This window comes from Dioscorea cayenensis, chromosome 12 (assembly GCF_009730915.1).
Source record: "Dioscorea cayenensis subsp. rotundata cultivar TDr96_F1 chromosome 12, TDr96_F1_v2_PseudoChromosome.rev07_lg8_w22 25.fasta, whole genome shotgun sequence".
Taxonomy (NCBI): domain Eukaryota; kingdom Viridiplantae; phylum Streptophyta; class Magnoliopsida; order Dioscoreales; family Dioscoreaceae; genus Dioscorea; species Dioscorea cayenensis.
The window spans coordinates 12326830-12340275 of NC_052482.1; the positions used below are offsets into that span (position 1 = coordinate 12326830).

At 43.8% G+C, this 13446-nt stretch overlaps 1 non-coding gene and 1 pseudogene across 1 annotated transcript; both read right to left on the minus strand.

Annotated features, from left to right (window-relative positions):
• LOC120273165 overlaps positions 1–13446 on the minus strand; it is a 65664-nt pseudogene that overhangs the window by 30551 nt on the left and 21667 nt on the right.
• On the minus strand, positions 12417–12523 carry LOC120274203. The gene has a single exon (XR_005540737.1). It is a non-coding gene; the product is annotated as a small nucleolar RNA R71 (small nucleolar RNA).

Here is a 13446-nt window from a genome sequence, read left to right on the forward strand (position 1 = left end):
CACACGGTCGTGCGGAATTTCCGCACGCCCGTGTGGATCCACGGGGCGTGAGAAACGCACGGCCACGCATCAACAATCCAAAAATACAGCTTAATAATACTTCTAACTTCGTTCTAAACATAAATCATCATTCTAATTTAAGAAATGAAGCATTATTAACCAGATTAATCGATAGAAACTATGAATTAACAAATAACAATGTTTAGCTGCAGTATTTTCGCTACAGTACCCGAGTATTGAGAATTTCCAGCAAACCTCACGGGCACCCATGCGGGCGCATGGAGCCCGTGAAACTCACAGCCAAATGCCCGCAGCAAGAACAATGACCTGCTACAATACCGCTACAGTGCTGGGACCCCAAAAATGCTGTTTTCGGTGTCGAATTCATCCAATTTACTTTTTTGAGCATCGTTCGACTCATTTAAGACCTGCAACACCGAAATAACAAATTTAGACATAAAACGGGCATCAATTTGTTAACATATTCACAAATGATACAAGATTAATACATATAAAATACATACATTTAGGCGTTTATCAAACATCCCCACAGCTAAGCGTTTGCTTGTCCCCAAGCAAACACACCTAAGGGCGGAATGATAAATGACTAAACGTACGACATCAAGCTCAAATAGTGAAGAACCCCGCAGGCACAGATGAAATGAATTCAAGGAAATGAGTTGTACAATAACTAACTCAGTAGAGATAGTCATGATTCCTCTAGAGTGCTTTCCTCGTGAGTATGTGTATGCTTCATCCCTCGCTCTCCCTATTCACACCACATTCAATGACAACCGGTGTTAAAAATGTTAAAGACACCCTCAATAGTAGGTCAAGAGTCCTTCGGTCCACATTCAACACTTTAGTAACTAAGTGAATGCATGATTGAGTCCGGGAGAACAAATACTTCTTTCTGTCTTTATTTATTTATTTTTTTCCGAGTCCGCCTAACGTAGACTGCACAAAATATCTTATAATCTTTCAGAGCCACCCAACTTACATGCTAATTAGGCACAAGAGCCACCCAACTTACTTGATTACAATCTACATAGACGCATTCATGCTAAATTAGCAGAGGAATACTGACATAGACTCATTTTTTTTATTTTTCAAATTTTTTTTTCATATATATATATATATATATATATTTTTTTTTACAAGTATCCGGAGCACTTTCATGCAAAACTTCACTTAGGGATAAAGTAAAATGAACAAAAGAACCAAAACCTCTTAAAGGACCATTGAGGAATGAATTTACCACTCTAACACTTTAAATCAAAGCAATAGTTTAGCTGGGGCAAACAAGGTAGAAGTTCAATGTCAAAGTTGCGAAGAAAGCTCTAGAGAGAAAACATGACTTCCTTATAGCACAAATAACACTACAACTCATTACTATCATTCATTCAAGCCAGGAGGTTCTTAACAATAAATCATAGCTATCATGGGTGACTTAAGCATGCAAATAACCCGTCCCCACACCTAGAATCGTACATTGCCCTCAATGTACATTAATCAATAGAACATGGTGTAAAATCCATAATAAAGAAATGAAGCATGAAAAGGAAGGGTAAAGAGACTGCCCCAATTGGTTCATGAAGATTGTTCAGTGAAAGCACAGTCAATGGGCAACAAATTCAGCAAAGAGCAAAGGAGGTGGGGCAACAATCCGTGAGAAGTCCTACAAAAATAAGTAAGGCAATCACGACGTGTAAGAAAATAAAGGAGAAGGAAAACATGCATAATAGTTAAAATAAAAGTAAAACAAGCCTAGTAAAAATTCAGCCTTTGCTACAGTGACTCGTGAAAAAACATTTTGCAAGAGTTTCTCCTAGACATGGAGCTTCCCAAAATTAACAAATGAAGGAAAAACTCGAATAATTAAGCATACACCACATCACAACATCCAAATATGTCATACAAGCTTCAAAGATAAGATAAGAACACAACAAAAGCCAAGTATGAGACAAAACCTTGAATTAGGGCTTGAAAGTTTGGAAGGAAGAGATCCCGTCAAAAAGATGGTAAAATTCTGATTAAATTCCAAGGTTGAGTTGGAAAGATGGAGGAGAGGAGATTAGAGAAGAAAAAACCAAGGAACATGGTGGAGAAATGATGTAGAATGAAAGAGAAATGAGAGAAAACTTAAGAGGAGAAGATGGAGGTTGGAGTAGAGAGAGAAGGGGGAAGAACACCCCTTAAATGGGCAGCCCAGCCCATGCGGGTCCCATGCGGGCGCATGGTGCCCGCATGGGCTGGAAAATTCCAGCCTGAAAGGCTCACGGGTGCCATGCGGGCGCATGGCGCCGGTGAGCTTTTCATCCTGCGCGCGCAGCGTGAGGCCGAGAGCCTCACGGGCGGCCTCGCGGGCGCATGGCGCCCATGAGACCCACAGCCCATGAAAAATACTCCTCGCGAAGGGTCTCTTGCGGCCGCAATGATGCCCGCAAGGCCCTGGAACATGCCACAAGTGTCCATACGGGCCGTATACAGCCCGTATGGACCTGGAAAATTGAAAAATTGGCATGGTTCCTCTTGCACACTCAATAAAATACGAATTACAACCATTTAAGCGCCGGGATGACAATGAAACACAACTAAACAATACTAATTCAAGGCCAAATACAAGCGAGCAAACCAAAGCATGAGTTTAGCACAAAAACATCAACAAAAGAAAAATACGAAAAACACACAAACATAAGCATTGAACCACAATATAGAAACTAAGAAACTAAAAGAAATACGAAAATTTAAAGACAACGAATTTAAAAACTTGGGTTGCCTCCCAAGAAGCGCTTGTTTAACATCATTAGCTCGACGTACCTTTTTCTTACCTCAAGGTGGATCAAATGGTGGGGACTTACCTCCAAGCCCAAGAGAAGTGCTCCAAGATAGGTATGGCTTCAATCGGTGACCGTTAACCTTAAATGTACCTTTCTCCGGATGAGTTATCTCGATGGGGCCATGGGGAAAGACTTGTGAAACTGTGAAGGGTCCGTGCCATCTCGATTTTAACTTCCTCGGGAAGAGTCGTAACCTCGAATTGAAGAGAAGAACCTGGTCCCTTTCCTTGAAGTGTTTCCCATGTTTAATGTGTCGGTCATGATACTCCTTGATCCTTTTCTTGTAAAGCAAGGAATTTTCATATGCCATAGTCCGCCATTCATCCAACTCACTTAGTTGGAACTTCCTCTTATGACCGATTAGCTGAGGATCAAAAATTCAGCTGCTTTAATAGCCCAAAGATGCTTCATGTTCCAATTCGACGGGTAAATGGCAAGCTTTCCCGTAGACTAGCCTATAAGGGGTCGCTCCAAGAGGTGTCTTATACGCTGTCCGATATGCCCAAAGGGCATCATCCGATGATCCGCCCAATCCTTCCTCGTGGTCGACTTTCACGGACTTCTCCAAAATCCGCTTTCAATTCGCATGTTAGAGACTTCAACTTGCCCACTAGTTTGAGGATGGTACGGAGTTCCAACCATGTGGAATACTCCATATCGCTTCAGGGTGTTTGCAAACTGAGAGTTACAAAAGTGGGTACCTCTATCGCTGATGATCGTCTCGGTGTACCAAACTGGAGAATAGTTTTTTTAAAAAAATTTTTACTACCACTGTGCATCACTTGTGGGGGATGCCCGTGCTTCAAACCCATTTAGAAACATAATCTCATGACTACCGTAATAAACCGTGACCACGAGGAACTAGGGAAGGGTCCGATGAAATCAATCCCCCACACATCGAACACCTCACAAGCTTGGGTCCAGGTTTGTGGCATCTCATCTCTCCTTGAAATGTTTCCAGTCCACTGACACCTATCACAACATTGAACAAACTTTTGTGCGTCCTGAAAGATGGTCGGCCAATAGAAACCTGCATCTAGAATTTTCCTAGTCGTTCGGTTGGCATTGTAATGCCCCCAGCGGGACCGGCATGGCAATGCTCCAAGATAGAATACCCTTCCGAATGAGATACACATCTCCTTACCACCTGGTCGGCGCAAGTTCTAAACAAATAGGGATCTTCCCAGAAGTAATATTTTATATCAGAGTAGAACTTCTTCCGTTGTTGATAAGTCAGCCGATCAGGACGTGTCCCTGCAACAAGATAGTTTGCAAAATCAGCGAACCATGGAATTTCTTCTTCTCTCATTATTTGAATGCTAAATAACTGCTCATCAGGAAAACCATCATTTATCTCCTTTCTATCCTTGGTGCTCTCCAATGGGATCACAAGGCGCGATAGGTGGTCGGCGGCCAAATTTTCAGCCCCCCGCTTATCCTTAATCTCCATGTCAAACTCCTGAAGCAAGAGTACCCACCGGATCATACGAGGTTTTGCATCCTGTTTGCTCAAAAGATATTTTAGAGCAGAATGGTCTGTGAACACGATCACATTTGATAACACTAAATATGAACGGAACTTGTCAAACGCAAAAACCACAGCAAGCATTTCTTTCTCGGTGGTCATATAATTCTCCTGAGCATCATTCAATGTCTTGCTTGCATAGTAAATAGGGTGGAAATGACCCCCCCGATGTTGCCCAAGAACTGCCCCCACTGCAAAGTCGCTAGCATCACGCATAAGTTCAAAAGGTAAATTCCAATCGGGGGACACAATAATCGGGGCTTCAACAAGCTTTTACTTAAGGGTAAGAAAAGCAGTCATGCACTCATCACCAAACTCGAATGCCGCGTCCTTCTCAAGAAGTTTTGTAAGTGGTCATGCAATTAATGAAAAATCCTTGACGAATCTTCTGTAAAAACCTGCATGTCCCAAAAAGCTCCTAATGGCTTTCACCGATGTTGGGGGAGGTATCTGCTCGATGGTGGAAACCTTGGCCTTATCCACCGCAATTCCTTGTTGTGATATCCTATGACCAAGCACAATGCCTTCCTTGACCATAAAATGACACTTTTCCCAGCTGAGAACCAAGTTGGTTTCCTCACATCTGGCTAAGACCCGCTCTAGATTTTTGAGGCAGAGGCCGAAAGAATCACCAAAAACTGAGAAATCATCCATGAAAACCTCCATAATATCTTCCACAAGATCATCAAATATGGCTATCATGCATCGCTGGAAGGTAGCTGGCGCGTTACATAGACCGAAAGGCATACGACGGTAAGCAAAAGTACCATAGGGGCATGTGAAAGTTGTCTTCTCCTGGTCTTCTAGGGCAATTGGGATTTGAAAGTATCCGGAGAGACCATCCAAGAAACAGTAATATGAGTGTTCTGCTAGTCGTTCAAGCATTTGGTCAATGAAAGGTAGAGGGAAATGATCTTTTCTAGTAGCATCATTGAGTTTTCTGTAGTCTATGCACACCCTCCAACCTGTGACCGTTCTAGTGGGGACTAATTCATTTTTTTCATTAGTGACCACCGTCATCCCCCCTTTTTTCGGCACCACCTGCACTAGGCTCACCCACTCACTGTCAGAGATAGGGTAAATGATGCCAGCATCAAGAAGTTTGATCACCTCACTGCGTACTACTTCTTTAATATATTAGGGTTGAGCCGCCTCTGGGGTATAGCTGTCGGCCTATGATTATCTTCCATGAGAATTTTGTGTGTACAAAAGGAAGGACTAATCCCCTTAATATCTGAAATCTTCCACGCAATTGCTTTTTTGTGCTTTTTTAACACACTCAGAAGGTCGGATTTTTGCTTAGGGGTCAAGTCTGAGGCAATGATTATTGGAAGTTTTGATCCCTCTGCCAGAAATGCGTACTTCAGGTGCTCGGGTAGCGGCTTCAGTTCTAGATCCGGGGGTTCCTCAATTGATGATTTTAATCCCCCAAACTTCCCAAAATCAAAATCTTCGAATCTTCTATACTCCTCATCCGTGGAGCTACCACTATCCAAGCACTCTTCTATAGCGTGAATCTCACACCCTGATGACCCTGAGTCACTTCCCCCCATGAGATCTATTTCCTCTTCATCTCGCTGAACTAGTACACCAGAGTTATCAGACCTATTCCTTTCCTCCTCAGCGATGGGGATGGAGGGGAGGATAAGTGGAGTAAGCTCAACTATTGGCAACACATTGTTGGTCTTCAGATAATGCGCGAATAGATCCTGCACATCAAGTTCTTCCAAGGGTAAAGTTCTAGCCACACTGTAATGCTCAGACCATCTACAACTATCAAGAATGTGCGTTCTAATCATCCCTTCTGGTTCAAGTGCCACTAGAGAATCAAGTAGGGAATTCGAGTATGGAGTATGCAGACAGGAAGCATCACCCCAACTACTGGCTGAAAACATGATTGTAGTGGATAATGAATAACTAGAAAATGTTAAACAAAAAGAACTATTTAAAAGCAGAAAATAATTTCGAATAAAATAAAAAGGAACAAAAGTGCAAAATAAAAGAAACAAATGTACAGAATTAAGGAAATAATGGCTAAATCAATAAACTCTAAGTTTTCCGAGTATTCCTTGTGGGTCCCCGGCAACGGCGCCAAAAACTTGATGAGCGATCCGCAAGTGCACGGAGTCATCAAGTAATACCCCTCGTGCGAGCACGAGAGGGTCATATTCCCTGGGCCCAAGAATCTACTCTTACTTCCTCTTTGCGTATTGTCTAGCCGAATGATTCGAAGGGTTTCTCTAATCTATTACTTGAAATAAAAGAACTACAAATGGAGTCTATGATAAGGTAGGGGTATAAAATTAGGGGAAAGAAATGGTCACGGATGCGGATTCCCTAGGGGCTACTAAAGTGCAAAGGTTGCTAAGAATGTCATGCAATTGAAGGTTTGGACCTAGAGATTTCCTAAATTAGATCAACCCAATGGTCACGGCAATTAACCCCTAATCCGGTATAAGTATTGACACAGAATTTCTTCTGATCAAATCCTCATACGATTGCATTAACAAGTGGGGATATCCCTAATTTGGGCCTGAACACAACTTGGTCTAGCCCTAATGGTGGAGGGGTACAGAATACCGGATGGTCATGGCGTATTCATACATGAATCCCTTCCAAACTTGGTGTGTCTAGTAAAAGGGCGATGGTCACGCTACCAAGTACAACCTAGCAGTTGGTTTACAGAGTTCTCATGTAAGCAACACATCAAATGCACCAAGAATGAATCACAAATACACAACAATTGCAATAGACAAAATTAAATCATCCAAATACACAAGTTTACCCCAAGGTTCACCGGCATCCGGTGACCTTGGGGTCTACTCATCCATGCAAACAAATACAAGCAACAAGTCCATGAAAACAACTACAAGTGGCATAAGAAAACTCCCTCAAACAATAGAAGTAGGAAGACAAGCCAAGCTAGGTGGAAATGCTTCCACGGACGCCGCGATGGGGGCGGCTTCCCTCGTCGTCTACAAACTCCCAAAGAAGAGATCGATGAAGATCTAGCCAAAATCGAGCTTCTCCCTTTGATTTTCCTTCTCCAAAACGTGTGATCTTGCCTCCTAAAGACTGGTGAAAATCGGCTCCAAGAACTCTCCCAAAAACTCCTCCCCTTACCCTAGAAAAATTGGTTTCATTTATATCCCGTCAGTCCATGCGGGCGCATGGAGCCCGTGAAGCTCACAGCCAAATGCCCAGAAAAAATGCCTGTGCTACAGTATTGAGAATTTCCAGCAAACCTCACGGGCACCCATGCGGGCGCATGGAGCCAGTGAAACTCACAGCCAAATGCCCGCAGCAAGAACAATGACCTGCTACAATACCGCTACAGTGTCGCTATAGTGCTGGGACCCCAAAAATGTTGTTTTTGGTGTCGAATTCATCCGATTTACATTTTTGAGCATCGTTCGACTCATTTAAGACCTGCAACACCGAAATAACCAATTTAGACATAAAACGGGCATCAATTCGTTAACATATTCACAAATGATACAAGATTAATACATATAAAATACATACATTTAGGCGTTTATCAATTTACCAACTAGGAGTAGTGAGAAAATGAAGAGCCGGCCGGAAAACTTCGCTAAAATCCTACCAAACTGACGCTACGGACTCGAAGAGTACTGTGAGAGTGTTTTCAAGTGAAAAGGAGTCATGAAGAAGGAGAGGAATCATCCTCTTTTAAACAGAACTCGCGAATTTTGCTGTTCTGTGCATCCACACGGGCGTGCGGAAATTACACACGCCCGTGCGCCAGACACACAAGGGCAGACGCACGCCCCTGTGGCTTCCCTGGTCATCTAAGAAAAATATCAAGTCTTACACACGCCCATGCGGAAATTCCCTACGGGCGTGGACATTTGCATGCTCAACTCACAGGGGCAGCCACACACCCCTGTGTTTTCTCGGGATGGGGGGAACACCCTGCAGAGATTCGCACGGGCGTGCGGAAATTACCCACGCCCGTGTGTGGTTCACAATGTCGCCCACAGGGGCGAGTCCACGCCCCTGTGTGCTCTCGGGAAAATCTGTACAACTCTGCATGATTTTACACGTCCATGTGGAAATTACCCACGGGCTTGCGCCAGTTGCATGGTCGTTCATAGGGGCAGCCACACGCCACTGTGCCTTCTCTGGATGAGCTCGCAGTATACACCCACAGGCGAGTGGAAATTCCACACACCCGTGTGTTTTCTCTGGATGACTTAGAAAAACCTGCAGGCTCTGTAGAACTATTCTGAACATGTTTACACACTCAGAGCTTGCTATATTATGCAAAATTTACCAGATAAAAACACGAAATAGAACTCAAATGACCAAACTTCACCAACTCTCAACTAAACACACAATGAGTTCTTTTAAAAACCCACAACAAAATCGCAACACAAGCACTTAAAAATTGAAACACCAACACTTAACAGTTTATTCATGAAAACAAACTAAACTAAAAGGTGCGAGAACAATAAACACTTGGGTTTCCTCCCAAGAAGCGCATGTTTAACATCACTAAGCTTGACGTATCTTTCTTACCTCACGGGGGTTCATAAATGAAGGTTGCCCTCTTACCCATGGCTTGAAAGCATGATGAGCAAAGTCTCTTGAGGGTAGAGGGTGTACTCTCGAGCTTTGGACCACCTAGCAATGGTTCGCCCAACTTCCTTGGCTCATGTACGTCTCCAACAATCTTGGAGCGTTTTCGGTTGCGTCTCCGAGCCCTCTTCATTTTCCAAAGCACCGTCTTCAAGATCCCCGGGGTTGATGTTTCTTCTCCAGTCGAACCAAGCATCATTACTTCTTCATTGCTCTCCTCTTGGTTGAACAAACCTTCATATGGATCCGGGTTGAACATTTCCTGCACATATTCATCAACAAGCTCATCAGTAGCGTCTAGAAAGTATAAAGTGTCATCGAAATCAGCGAATGCCGCATGGCTTCAGCAAGGCGGTATGTGAGCTTGTCATCTCCAACTCTCAATGTTAGCTCTCCGCCGTCCATGTCAATCAATGCTTTGGATGTCCGCAAGAATGGTCTCCCAAGTATCAAGGATACATCCGCATCCTCATCGACATCTAGCACTACAAAGTCAACTGGAAAAATGTACTTGTCCACCTTGACAAGCACGTCTTCAATGATGCCTCTCGGATGTCGTACCATTCGGTCCGCTAATTGTAAAGTCATCCAAGTAGGCCTAGGCTCTCCTAAACCTAGCTTTGGAGGAAAGTATATGGAATGACGTTGATACTTGCCCCTGAATCCGCCAATGCCATTTCCTCACCTAAGTTGCCAATGTTACATGGAATGATGAAGCTTCCCTGGTCTTTCTTCTTGTTCGGCATGTTCTTTTGCAACACCGCCGAGCATGAAGCATCTAGCACCACTGAAGCACTCTCCTCCAATTTCCTCTTGTTGGTCAATAGGTCTTTTAGGAACTTCGCGTACTTAGGCATTTGAGCCAATGCCTCTACAAAAGGAATATTGATGTGGAGTTGCTTGAATAGACTCAGGAACTTCTTATAATGTTCATCCCCTTGGTCATTCTTCAATCTAGAGGGGTAAGGGATTCTTGTCTTGAATGGTGGGGGTGCCACCTCTTTCTCTTTGTTTACTCCCTCCTCAACCTCTACAACCTCGGGTGCATGTTATTTCGGCTTTTCACTCGGAAGCCTCCCTTCAACCTCACGACTACTTCTCAAAGTGATCGCCTGCACATGTTCTCTAGGATTGGTTTCCGTGTTGCTTGGTAAACTTCCATGTGGCCTTTTGGAGAGAGACTTCATAATTTGCCCCACCTGATTTTCAAGGTTGTGCAAGGAGGCAGTATGATTGCGAAGTGTAGCCTCGACTGATTCAAACCTTGTATTTGCCGATTGAACAAATCTAGCCAAGTGCTTCTCCAAATCTGTCATTCGGGTTTCTGATAAATGCTTGTGCGATATGAATGTGAAGCGTTCATTCCTTATGTTGAGCATTACTTTTTGCAGTTTTTTTACATTAATATGTGTGTTTTTATGTTACTTTTATGCAAGTAGGGTTGTGAGGCCGAGTATGAAGGAAATGGGCCAATGTGGATCATAATGCACCTATTTTGGAGGAGATCTCGCTAAGGTTCAAACGCTAAGACATAGGACAGGTGTGAGATGCTAGAGTGTGTGCCAACCTCCTCACATTCGAGTGAGTACATCCATTTGGAGGGGCACAAAGTCAGGCACACTCGAGCATTCTGTTTTATGTATACAAGAACAAGAACCCCACCAACATATATATCATTAAAGAAGCAAGTGATTCACGATGTGAACGTGTGCCCGTTTGCGTTACCCCGATGAAAGTATGGAATTGGGAAGTTGTTTAGGTCGAAGACTGTAGCAGAGAAATGCAGCAATTACTATAGCAGCACTGTTCACAGCCGGCCGAGAAATTAGAGAGACAGAGAATCCACACGGGCATGTGGAAATTATCCACGCCCATGTGGAAATTCTGCACGGGCGCGTGTACCGTCCACGCCCGTGGAGTTGCCCGATTCCAACCCTATTTAAAGCCGATTCAGCCCTGATTTTGGTATTCTTTTCTCCCATCTTTTCCCCAACTTGCGAGAGGGCTTCGGCTAGGGTTTTGAGGGGTATTGGCCAAGGATTTGGAGAGGTTCTATGGCTCAGACATCATGATTCCATTAGGAAGAAGGTTGGTAGGGGAGCTTCGATTGAGGCGTATCCTATACCATGAGCGTTAGACAAAGCTAGGTTGGAGAGGGTTGAGAGGGTGAGTCGAGAGGTACAGGAGCGTCCTCTTTCCCCTCAGATGTGGTAGATTCTACCTCCATTCCTCGAGTTCTTTGTGGCCATAATAGAGTGAATGGTCTAAGGGATGAACCTCCGCTGGGGCCTAGTTGCGCGTGCAATGGAGTGAAGCGTTGAGGTGATCTTAGTATCTAGGGCTTAATTGCGGCTAGGGACCTTCTACCTGGACCAAAGGGTTAGGTCTAAATCTAGGAAGAAATTTATCAATTGGAATCCCTAGAGCTCATTGCAACTCTATGCGAGTGCGAGGTGTTGAGATTGTTTGATTTCTCCTCTGGGACATGTATAGAGTTAGGCATAGTTAACCTTAGATTTGGGACTATGTATGTAAGTATTTCCACGACTCACCATTGCATTGATTAGGAAGCATAATAGAGAGTTCTTGCACTTGAAGCGATTATCCTAGGTGAAGCATCATCCGAGTACCCCATCTTTATCGATTGCCTTGCCTCATCCTTACTTTTGTTCTCTTACTTGTTACTTTTAATTTCTGAGAATTGAATCATTACCACACTTATCATTGTTGATACTCCACATAACTAAGAATCGAATTAAGTGTCTTTACTCCCTATTCCCTGTGGATTCGACCCCGCTCATCCGGGATTATTACTTCGACAAACCCGTGTACTTGCGGGATATAAGCAAGGGGACCTTGTCAAGTTTTTGGCGCCGTTGCCAAGGAGTTAGGCATTTAGAGATACTTTGCACTTTGTTTTCTTAGCTATTTCACTACACATTCTATTTCATATCTTCTTATTCTATCATCATTCTGATTTTCTTTTTCTTTACTTTTGGTGCAGCTCCAAGTTATGACCCGAGGGAATCCATCAATATTGATTGAAGGAGATCCTGATCTTGAATGTACACTTCGAAGGAAAGGGAAAGAACCTGTATAAGAACAGCCTAATCCAGCTGATTTGGACACAATCGAGTATTGTGCGTCCCCCAATTACAGCTCAGAATTTTGAGCTAAAGCCAGCATTCATCCATATACTGCAGCAGTCCACACAATTCAACGGTTTGGCCGATGAGGATCCAAACAGTCACATTGAGAGCTTCCTCGAGGTGTGCGACATGCTGAAGATAAATGGTGTGACGGATGATGCCATCAAGTTGAGAGCCTTCCCATTTTCCTTAAAGGGGAAAGTGAAGCAGTGGCTACACTCATTACCTAGAGCATCAATCACTACATGGGAGGAGATGGTAGAAGCTTTTCTAGCCCGTTATTTCCCTCCCGGAAAATCAGCAAAGCTTAGGAATGAGATCTCATCCTTTATGCAGTTGGAATTGGAGTCTCTATTCGAGACATGGGAAAGGTTCAAGGTACTCTTGTGCAAGTGTCCGCAACACGGATTCCTGGAGTGGATGATTGTTCATACCTTCTACAATGGTTTGAACCCGAGTACAAGGCAACTCTTGGATGCGGCGGCAGGAGGTATCTTAGGTAGCAAAACCCCTGACGAGGCTCGTCAATTGATTTAGGAAATGGGGTTAAATAGTTACCAGTGGAATGTTAGGGAAAAGAAAAAGGTGGCCGGTCTCCATGAAATTGATGCGGTAACTTCATTGGTGGCACAAGTGGAGAGTTTGAGTAAGAAACTAGATCTTATAGCTTTGAATAGAGTTGCGGCCATGACAAATTGCACCGGTTGTGGTGGAGGACATGCTCCCTCCGATTGCCCAATCGTCATTGGTGATGTTTCTTCAGTTGAGAATGTCGACTTTGTAGGTAATAGAATGAGACCTCAAGGGAATCCATACAGCAACACCTATAATTCAGGTTGGAAGAATCATCCCAACTTTTCATGGAGTAATCAAGGACCACAGAAGACCATGGGGCCATCGGGGTTCCAACAACAACAAGCCCCTGAAGTGGAAAACAAAATTTCAGGCTTGGAAACTCGAATGACGGATTTGGAGAAGCACTTGGCTAGATTTGTTCAATCGGCAAATACAAGGTTTGAATCAGTCAAGGCTGCACTTCACAATCACAACGCCTCCTTGCACAATCTTGAAAATCAAGTGGGGCAAATTGCGAAATCTCTTTCCAAAAGGCCACATGGAAGTTTACCAAGTAACACGGAAACCAACCCGAGAGAACATGTGAAGGCGATCGCTTTGAGAAGTGGTCGTGAGGTTGAAGGGAGGCTTCCTAGTGAGATGCCGAAAGAACACGCACCCAAAGTTATAGAGGTTGAGAAGGGAGCAAACAAAGAGAAAGAGGTGGCACCCCCACCTTTCAAGCCAAAAATCCTTTATCCCTCTAGATTGAAGAATG